Raw genomic sequence first — 11,456 nt, 5'->3', positions numbered from 1 at the left:
CCAACTTTTTCTGAGGAGTTCGTCCGCCAACGTCCTCAACTCTTTGGCCAGTGCTTGTTTCTTGGAGTTCTTTGTCTCCATGGGTTGGCCCGCCAACATGGTCAACTCGTTGGTCGGTGCTCACTTCCTGGAGATCGATGTCTCCAGTGGGTTGTCCGCCGGCAACTCTCTGCCTAGTGCTCCAGGATCCATCAATGAACTGACAAACAAAAAGCAATCGAAAGGAAACCACAATCGCAATGAAAACGGGAAAAGAATAGGATGTGAGAATCGGTCGGTGCTTCGCAAAAAGAAGATTATTGGAATGAAAATATAGCAACATAACTGATTCGCCCACCTTTCCTTCATTGGTAGAGAAGAAAAATGGCAGAAGTGAGTAGCCTAGAGTGAGGTTTTCTTCAAGAAAGGGAAGAAAGGGCTTGAACGAGTGTTCCAATGAAATGATGGTTGCTTCGTCCAGTCCAACTTGGAGGCTACCTTACCACTGCTGGTAAAGGTGTGGGTTTTGTGATATGACGGGTCATGACGGCCACAACGGGGTGACAGGTGAGTCAAGACTGTAGCACCTCACTGTGATTTGGTGGATGGCACGTGGGCCCGGATGCTTTGAAATGTCATTAACTTGATTTTAGTCTCTTTAGTATTTGGATCCAAGCGTGGATGAGGCTAACAAATTTTAGTCCCACTACTTTTAGTCATGAGACTAAAACGTATCAAAGCACTCTCTCAGGCTGGTCATAGTGGGGAGTAACTTAGACTAGTGTCATGCATATGACACTAGTGTAAGTTACTACCTCCATAGTGCAAAGTAACATAGCAGTAGTATCATAGATTGCTTCATTTATTATCTCATAGACTCATTTTGCCTCGGTAAGCGCTATGTTACAGTAACATATTATGTTACCACAAGCACCTCTTTTCTCATTAAATACTTTCCACATAAACAAAATTGTCTTGGGATGTGTTAAGTTACTACCTAAGTTACTCCCACTATGGCTAGCCTCAATATTGTGCACCGCGACCAAGGCGGAGAGGAAAACGAGAGAACTACGTAACTAATGCATGAGTTTAATTAGGGTAGTTTTGTAAAGTACGAGATACATTCCTCCAATCGCACAATCCCTTGGTTCATGAGATTTGAGATTTGAGCCTTATAAACCGGAGGGGAGGGGGTACTGCACACGGTGTAGTCTAGTCACTTGTTTTTTTAGCCGAAGTCTAGTCACTTGTTAAAATCTCTAGAAAGGCAAATACTCCTTTCCGGTTTACAGGTCTATACTACTCCCTCCGTCTAGGTGTGTAAGTCATCTTACGAAAACCAAATAGTCCCAAAACACTTAGGCGCGGTGCATTAACTTCTACCTTGTTTCTTGTTTCTTGACATACATATCAACCAATAAGAGATGAGAGGTGTGCATGCCTTTAATGACTTGCAATGGCTAGTTCATTGTATGGAATGATATTAATTAGCAAATAAACATTGGTGACCCCAGGAGGAAATGGTGCTAAGCGCGTGGACCTATGCAGAATGAGTATCAACCAATGGATAATGGAGTTTAATTGTTAAACAATAGCAATTTTGTCTCATGCAAGAGCCTGGCTAGTACTCCAAGGAACCGCACCACGCGAGCGTTCGCAACTGCCATGTTCGGTAAGCACTTGGCTCTTCGCCTCTTCGAGAAGACGAACAATGATGTTACTCCTACTTCTACAGTATCGAATCCACAGTTGCATGTCCGTCCACCTCGTGCGGGAGGGATAGCGTGTAGCGCAAGCTTCTACTTACTGCTCTTGCCTTTGCGTCCATGACAGCTGGGCCCAACAGGTGGTTGGCCACCTGTCATGCAGCCAAAGGCAGGTGCAGTTAAGGCACCGGAGCTCAGTACGCGAGGGAGAGGGCGTCGTAGTAATCAAATTTCTCGGGCTTGTACGAGTTGACGCGACACATCAAAGCAGTGCATTCGATAAAACTCTTTTTACACATTTCAAATGGGCTACTTCGTATGTAGGAGTAGACATATTCTGCTTTGTATGTACTCCCTCCGTTCCAAAATATATGTCTTTTTAGAGATTTCACTATGAACTGGAGTACATACGAAACAAAATGAGTGAATCTACAATCTAAAATATGTCTATATACATCTATATGTAGTTTGTAGTGGAATCCCTAAAAAGACATACATTTAGGAACGGAGGGAGTAGTCACTTGTTGCAATCTCTAAAAATATATATATTTGGAAACGGAGGGAGTACAACGCATGCATGCATGCTGTGACTTTCCTTTTGATACTTGCATGTGTTGATTTGATGCACCTTGCCAAATTTTGACTATAAATTTAACTAACCAAATTTTCATGCATGTCACAAAAAATCACGGGGCTGTTTGGATTGTGACTATGTTTGTCTTATGTTGCCACATTATTTTTCCCACACTTTCCACACTTGCCTAACCTGAGTTGCTCAAATTGTTAGACACACTTTGGCTTGCCAAAGGGAATCTTGCCACAATTTTTGTGTCTATGACATGTGGGGTTCACTGCTAATAAAAAAATTCTTGTCTTAGGTGTGGCTAATAAAAAAGACTTATATTTAGGAACGGAGGGAGTAGAAAATATAAATAATAATGCATGTTGGGGCAACCCACATTTCCGCTAATTTTATCCGCGGGCTTGTTCACAATTTTTACGAGGGGGTGGTTTTTCATTTAATGGAGGGACTTGTAGTACTACCAGACTTGAACGATACAAAGTGCGACCTGGCACACCGTAACACCACTTGGAACAAGCGGGTAGCTATCTCAAAAAACAATCAACAACTAAAAAAACCGCGACCTGGCATGTAGTATAGTACACAATTTTAAACGATTGTTTGGATGGAGTGAAAAAGGAAAACTACCCCACTACTTATATATAGGCCTGAGCCTCCGCGCTTGCTTGCTAGGCTGCTCTATTCACACACTCTCATCCTCTCCAGATCTAAACAAGATAGGGGTAGTAACCCTTGTCTTTCTCCCTTCAAAAAACACTGGCTTTCTATCCTCATCGCTGGTTACAGATCCGGACGTATCCCCCTCCGCCGGTGAAGGGGAGGAGGGGCAGCGTTTAGGCCGTCGCCAACAGCGAGGGAGGAGACCCACTGGCGGCCGTATCGTTATCTCTGGCCGAGCGCCGGCGCGGGAGGTCCTCCAATCCCTTCGTCATTGCCTGTGGGCGGATCCGGCCTCCCACCGCCCACCTATCCACATCCCGACGACCTTCAGGTATATCTTCGTTCGAAACCGCCTTACCTCTACTTCCCCAGCTCGCTACGTCGTTGCATATGCATCATTTTCTACCTCTCAGCCCCTCTCGATCAGATGGTCCAATGTCACCTATTTTTTTTCTATTGTTAGAGGTAAATCTACTTCATGGAGTCGAATCTTGTACTCCCTCCGTCCGAAAATACTTGTCTTTGAAATAAAGTGGGGGTGGGGGAATTTAGTATGTACATCGGACTTGGTACAAACAGGAAGGAAAGGGGATGAAAGTAGTACAGACTGGTCATCCAACCGGTCTCTTGGTCAAAAAGGGAAATATAGGGGTAACGTTGTACAAAGTGGTACGACTAGGACTAGATTTGCTATCCACACATAGGAGTAGGTGGCTAGAGTGAACACAAATGGGACCAACCCAGATATGTTTCTTGGATGTTTGTTTCTCGGGGCAACAAACTATGAATCACCACTTTAGGCCCCTGTTTACGTACATGGTCCTGTACTGCTGGTGCACCCACTATCCCATGCCCTTATACCAAATATTTAGGCTCTGGTCGGAATAAAGGGGCAGAAAACATAGGTCTTGATGAAAATAGAGGAATAGGAAAGGAATGTAGGTATAAAACTATGGAAGAGCGAACCGGAGGAAACTCTCAAGAGAATGTGTTCGGATGGACTACGAAATGTGCACATTTGTTTTTTAGAGGAGCATGCTTGGCAGTATGAGATGCTATTTGTTTATTCAGCTGCACGGTGACTACTCTTGTCCTCACCTCACGTACCACACATAGGTTGATTTTTTTATTCCGGCAAACACAGCACAGCAACATGTCTAATGCATGGCAGCGAGTGCCTGCCTCGGGCTTCCGCCCAAAAAATGAGCAGCGCGTGGATGTTTCTAATCCGATGGAATCAGTACTACTAGACCATCTTTCCTATGAAACACTATTCACCTTTCCCGTGTTCCGAACGGTTGGAAGGGAAAGAATACGGTAGGAATTGTGTTCCTACAAAAATCCTGCACCAAACCTGTGAACCGAGCGCAGCCTTAGATGTTCTTAATATAATGTCTGTGGTAAAAATGAAGCCATGCCACTGGTTTTACCTGTAATTGTTTAAGACTCTGACAAGTTTAGCCAAATGTTTTTCCCTGTAATTGTTTGAGACTCTGACTGTTTCCTCTGTGCCTTTTTGTGCAAATAGGGATATCCAATTCACCTGGTTGCTGTTGTAACCTTTTGGTGCACTACACAAAACTCTTCTTAAAAGAAGTGACTTTTGTGCTGTTTAACTGGAATGTCAGATGGAACAGTTGGTTCATTTTGGTGGAACTGCACAAAGGGAGATCTGTGTTCCAATCCTCATCATCCATATTGGCGCCATAACCTTCCTTTAGGTAAGAATGATATTTAATGCATGTCTTCATCTCTATTTTCTGACTGCCATGAGAAAATAATGTTGTTTTTTACTAGTACACTTGTACTCCCTCACTGACAAAACCAATTCTGAATTAGAAGGACAATCATGTACTTGGTTTCACCAACTGGTGAGGAGAAAGAGGAACATAGCATGAAGAGGAAGAAGACGAATAAACAGTGCCAAGGCGATCTTGCTGAAGCCAGAGGCCTCAGTCGAGGCTATTCAAGGGCTCCGGCAACGACTACCTTACATGTGAGACGATCCTCCAGGGATCCCTTCCACTTCTGATGTCTCACTTAATTAATTAGGAGCACTTAAGTACCACTAATTTATTACTGCCTAATTTTCCTGCTGGAGTTAAACAAATCTTTAGTAGGACCCTATGCTGAATCATGTACGTGTGAATGTTTGTCTATGGAGGTGAATCATGTGGTGGAGCAGGGAGGGAATATTATTAGTGTCATGACATAATAGTGCTATTGTTTTGCATGTCAATTTATTGCCATTGGTTCAATGAGGCAATGTTTTGTGTGTTGTCCATCATGAATTTGATGCTACTGTTTGAGTAGTATGCTAATGTCTTCCTATCCTTTTCCATTAAGCTAATGAAGGTTTCACCTTGTTCCTACTTGTGCAAACAGGGATCATGTTGTGCCAATCATACATTTTAGTGGAACTACACAAGACAATACAATGAACTGTATCCCAGCCAGTGCTTTAACTCTGCTGGAATTTCTTGATAATCTTTCGATATAATCTCAGCACTGGTAAACAAGAGTGATTTCAACCATACATTTGAAGTGCACAAAAATATATACTATTGTGTGATTCTAGTGAGTGCTTTATCATCTCTTATGGGACTACATGAATAAGCTTTTTTCTCAGGTTGGTACGGGCCTAAGGCCTTCATCCATATTAGTTTGCTGTCATCTCTATTTGTATCGTGCTACTGTCATGAGAAACTTCTTTATCTTTGCACTTTTAAGTTTTGCAACCTATGATAAATGGCAATGCTTTGAGTGTTGAGTTGAGCTAATTGGCACTGATTAAATAAACTAATACCTCTCTTTAAGCAAGACTACTATGTTGCTAACTTTACCCATTAAGATAATGAGGGTGCTTCTATTTGTTAGTGTATGTTCCATCAACTAGTCCCACTATTACAGTAATCTCACTCTCTCAATATACGTGCCAACAGGGATGCTTGATTTTGGTGGAACTGCACAAAAACTTTGGGTGCTTATTTGCCTCGACAACTTCCGTCCTTTCCGGTCAGTCGCTAATCTCCGCTTGCTTTCTCCCTTTGCTGTCAGTCGCTTGGCTTATCTCGGCTTCCCGTCAAAGGAAATAGTAATTGATATGCTACCTCACACAGGTTGGTACTGGTCTTTATCCTGATTATTGTGCCTGTAATATGTATTGGTAATTTGGTATTCTGCTACTACTTGCCGATTTCATAAAGGAGTAATTTGGAGCCTGAACTCGTAGGCAAATCATTACATCAGGTGATTTCAGTAGAACTGCACAAAATGATCAGATGGACAGGTACTTATGCTGCTGCTATGTACTCCAAAGTTCACTCAGACAAGCATCGATGTTGACAAGAAGTGCCTATATTCATTAAAGTATCAACCGGCGTCAACCAATTGTCAAACTCCAAGTATTAGGAGAGTGAACGCAAAAAATATTGCTTGGTGCATAGCCCAGAAAAACGACGTCCAGTCTTTGGTCCCAACTTGTGCCTTTTGGTTATCGGCACATATGGTAGCGAACTATATGGCATGGAGTCAAAAGATTCCAGACAGTTTGGTTGACGTGTATATTCATCTGGGACTTAATCAGTGTGCACGCCAAGGATGCTCCATTTCAGTTGAACTGCACAAAAAATTTGGGTGGTTCATTTTATCAACCGCATCCTTTCTCGTCTGCAATGTAGAATTTTGGCGAGATACAGGACCAAGATGAGCCAGTAACCTAGTCGGATGAAAGTAGTGGCCAAGTTTCTCAAACCTCCGTCGGCACGAGGCGACTATTTGAGGATAAACCTACAAGCAAAGTTCAGATTGTCTGTGCTGCCTCTTATGTACTAGAAAGTTTACTCGTACAAGAACTAATTTTAGTAAGAAGTACCTCTGATTGAACACCATTTATCAGTCTGTACCCTAGGTAATTAAATTTCATCCATGGATCATATTGGCTGTGATCTCAATCATTTGGATGCATAAACATACTGAACATGTGTATATCTGAATCTTTTTGTGAATTACGTATGAATATTATTGTGTGATCTATCAATCATTTGGATGCATAGATATGCTGAGCTTGTGTATATATGAATCTTTTGAGTTGTTGATAGTGAATGTTGGCTATGAATATGAACGTGTCATGTGAACCTGAGTTTGATATGAATTGCAACAGAACCAGTTATAACCCTTCTCCTCCTCTCAATCTGCGACTCCACTGCCGTGTTTTCCCATCTCTGAGTCGTTCCCGTCCGGGGCCTCGCCATCGTCCACCGTCTTGCTGTGTTCGGTGCGGCGTGGTCAACAAACGAGAGTCTAGAGCCTGACGGCTGGGACCCATGAGGTCCATGGTCGCACGCAAGGAAAGTTCCTCCTTATTAAGCTGAAAAAAAATGTTTCCTCCACCTGACAGCTGGGACCCACCGGCCGTATCTTCGCACGGAAGGAAGTGCCTCCTTGTTTTGCAAAAAAAATTATTCATCCCGTTGACAGCTGGGACCCATCAGATTTGGTGACTGACTTGTGGGCCTGCTAAGCGGACGTGTACGCACGGCTTTGCCAACTTAATCAACAAATGATTCTAGCAGCTGGACCGTTGGATATTAATCCAACAGCCGTGCCCCTTCTTCAACCTCTGTTCTTGCTACTGTCTCCCGTGGGCGGCACCGCGGCTATGCTGCCGCGCACCCGAACCAGTGAAGTTTCCCACTCCTCTCCATCTGCGACTCCACTGTCTCGTCTTCCCCATCTCCGGGTCGTTCCAGTCTGGGTGCACTCGGTATGGTGTGGTCAACGTGGTCAACAACCGAGAGTCATTGGAAGATGACTATACGTGAGAGGCTGACAGTGGGGACACACCACGCCCATGGACGCATGCATGCAACGGAACACGGCGAGGTCAACGTGGTCAAGGAACGACTTCCATCGGAAGTATACTGTACGTGGAGAGTCTCAATTGGGTCCACGGCCGCAGCAAGTAAGTGCCTCCTTATTACGCGGAAAATAATGATTCCTCCAACTGACAGCAGGGACCCACTGGACGGGCCACTATATTTTGCGAAAAAAACATTTGCCCCTGACTTCTGGGACCCACCTGACGGGCCACCGTATTTCGCGAAAAAACGTCCCCCCTGCTGTCAGCTCGGACCCACCGGAAGTGCCTCCTTATTACGCACAAAAAAATGAATACTCCCCCTGCTAGCTGGGACCCACCTTGGTGGGAGGCTGACTTGTGGGCCTACTAAGTTGACGGGGATGAAGGGCTTTGTCAACTTAGTCAATATGAATGATTCTAGCTCCAGTGACCGTACGATGTCCATCCAACGGCCCTACTGCTTCTTCAACCTCTGGTCTTCTTGCTCCAGCCTCCCAAACCAGCACCGGTCGTGCCTCATGCTCCTGCCTCCCATGGCCGGCTGTGCTGCCGCGAAGGACTCACCGCCCCCTACTATTCCCACCACTGGCCAGGCCCTGTGGCGACAGCAGCCTCACACCGCAGCCGAACCAGTGAACCCTTGTGCTCCTCTCCGCGTGGGCTTCCACTGTCGCGTCTTCCCCGGCTCCATGTTGTCCCCTTCCTAGGCCTCGCCGTCGTCCACCGCCGTGGTGCTCTCCGCACGGCGTGGTCAACATGGTCAAGGAACGACTTCCATCGGAAGAGTACTGTACATGGAGAGGCTGACAGCTGGGTCCACGGCCATAGCCCAGTTTTTTTGTGATTTGCCAAGTAAGTCGCTTTGTCAGGCCTGTTGGGCTACAAATCTTTCAAGACGAGGAGAGCTTTCATTCGGCTGGCCGAGAAAATGGCCCATCAGTAATGAGAAAATGGTTGTACATTTTTAAAACACATCAAAGCGACAATTAGTTTCAAATATCTTTTTTTTTATTTTGAGATTTTAAATTACATTAATTTTTATGCGTGGAGAATTTGTTGGATTTTATATCGATATACATTTAGTTTTAAATTCAGTTTGAATGTGAGTCGAAATTTCGGGATTAAAAACAGTTCGGACCGCACCGAAATATGCAAAATTTTGTATAATTTTTTAACCGTGGCCACAATATGGGCTGTAATGCTAACAAAAAGAATATGGGCTCCAAACAAAACCTTAAGAATTAGCAAATGTGGTGTAAATTATTAGAAATAATGGCAGATGGGATGTATGCTATTTTCCACAGATTTGAGGCTTTCCTAAAAAAAAAGGTTGACGAACAAGCAGTGACTGTTGGATGGCCATCCAACGGTCGTCGTGCTTCTTCAATCTCTGCTCTTCCTGCTCCAGCCGCTCAAACAAGCGCCGGCGGGACTGCCTGCTCCCTCCTCCCTGCGGCTGGCTGTTCTATCGCGCAGGCCTCACCGCCCCACCGTACTCCCATCGCTGGCCTAGCCATCCCTCTACTCACCCACACCTGCTGTTATTCTCCAGCTACGGCAGACGAACCAGTAAACCCTCGTTCAGTCGTACTCCCCTCCCCGTGGGAAACAACTGCTGAGTCTTCCCTGCCTCCGTGTCGTTCCCTTCCTAGGCCTTGCCGTCGTCCACCGCCCTGGTGCTCTCGGCGCGGCCTGGTTAACGTGGTTAACGACCGACATGCATCTGAAGTGGACTGTACGTGGGGAGGCCGACAACTGTGTCCACGGCCGCATGCAAGGAACTGCCTCCTTATTACGCGCAAAATAATGATTCCTCCACCTGACATCGGGAACCCACCGAAAGGGCCTCAGTATTTCACGAAAAAAACGTTACCACCGCTGATAGCTTGGACCCACCAGCTATATCTTTGCACGCAAGGAAGTGCCTCCTTATTACGCACAAAAAAAATGAATACTCCCCCTGTTAGCTGGGACCCAGTATAGTGGCAGGCTGACTTGTGGGCCTACTAAGTTGACGGGGACAGAGGGCTTTGTCAACTTAGTCAATATGCACGATTCTAGCTCAAGTGACCGTACGATGTCCATCCAACGGTCGTAGAGCTTCTTGAACCTCTGGTCTTCTTGCTCCAGCCGCCCAAACCAGCGCCGGTCATGCCTCGTGCTCCTGCCTCACGTGGCCGGCTGCGATGTGGCGGAGGCCTCACCGCCCCTACTACTCCCACCGCTGGCCAAGCCATCCCTCTACTCACCCACACCCCCTGTTATTCTGCGGTGACGGCAGCCTCACACCGCAGCGAACCAGTGAACCCTCGTACTCCTCTACGCGTGGGCATCCATTGCCGCGTCTTCCCTGGCTCCGCGTCGTCCCCTTCCTAGGCCTCGCTGTCGTCCACCACCCTGGTGCTCTCGGCGCGGCATGGTCAACGTGGTCAAGGAACGGCTTCCATCGGACGTGGACTGTACGTGGAGAGGCTGACAGATGGGTCCACGGCCACAGCAAGGAAGTGCCTCCTTATTACGCGCAAAATAATTATTCCTCCACCTAACAGCGGGGACCCACTGGACGGGCCACCATATTTCGCGAAAAAAACATTTCCCCCTGACTGTTGGGACCCACCAGCTACACCTTCGCACCCAAGGAAGTGCGTCCAGGCAAAAAAAAACGATTCGCCCCCCTGACTGCTGAGATCCACCAGCTACATCTTCGCATGCAAGGGAGTGCCTAACAGTCGGGACCCACGTGGTCGAAGCGTACGTAGCGTTGTCATTCTGGTCGCGAACGTGTACGTACATACTGGTCGATGTAGAGGCGCGCACGTGTCGTAGATGTAGAGGCGTGCACGTGTCGTAGTAGAGGCGCGGACATAGCATGTACACGTACGTACAGCGGCGAGGGTGCAAGAAAGAAAATATGGCTACGTACGTACATACGGGCAGAGTCTCAAACGCCTACTCGCGCATATGTACATGGCTGGGTCAAAACGGAGAAACAGCATCGTCGTCGTGTTCATGGGGAGCCAACCGGCTGGGTCGGAACAGATTGCGTGGTCGTGTTCATCGGGAGGGCTTGGACGGAACAGGCGATGGAAACGAGGCCTGGCGTACCGCACAACGGAGGAAACGACCTTGTGTTCGACCGGCCACGTTCGAAACGGGGTCCTGTTGATTGGGAGGGGCCTCGCGTACCGCAAAACAGAGGAAACGGACCTCCTACGGTCGAAACGGGGGTCCTGTTGATCGGGAGGGGTGTGGCGTACCGCAAAACGGACGAAACGGACCTCCTACGGTCGAAACGGGGGTCCTGTTGATTGGGAGGGGTGTGGCGTACCGCAAAACAGACGAAACGGACTTGTATTGGAGCGCTACGGTTGAAACGGGGGGAGGGGTGTGGCGTACCGCAAAACGGGACTCCACGGGATACTGTTCATCTCCACCGTCGACCTCCTCCAGCCTCCACGGGCTACCGTCAACCTGCTCCAGCCTCCACCGTGCGCTACTCCACCGGCTACTGTTCAACCACCCCTCCACGGGCACCCCTCCACCATCTACTGTTCATCCAGCCCTCCACACCACGGGGTCCTGTTCAACCACCCCTCCACGGCCACCCCTCCATCGTCTACTGTTCATCCAGCCCTCCACATCACGGGTTCCTGTTCATCCAGAGGCA

Source organism: Triticum dicoccoides, chromosome 6B, assembly GCF_002162155.2.
Source record: "Triticum dicoccoides isolate Atlit2015 ecotype Zavitan chromosome 6B, WEW_v2.0, whole genome shotgun sequence".
Taxonomy (NCBI): domain Eukaryota; kingdom Viridiplantae; phylum Streptophyta; class Magnoliopsida; order Poales; family Poaceae; genus Triticum; species Triticum dicoccoides.
Note: the sequence above shows the minus strand (reverse complement) of the source record.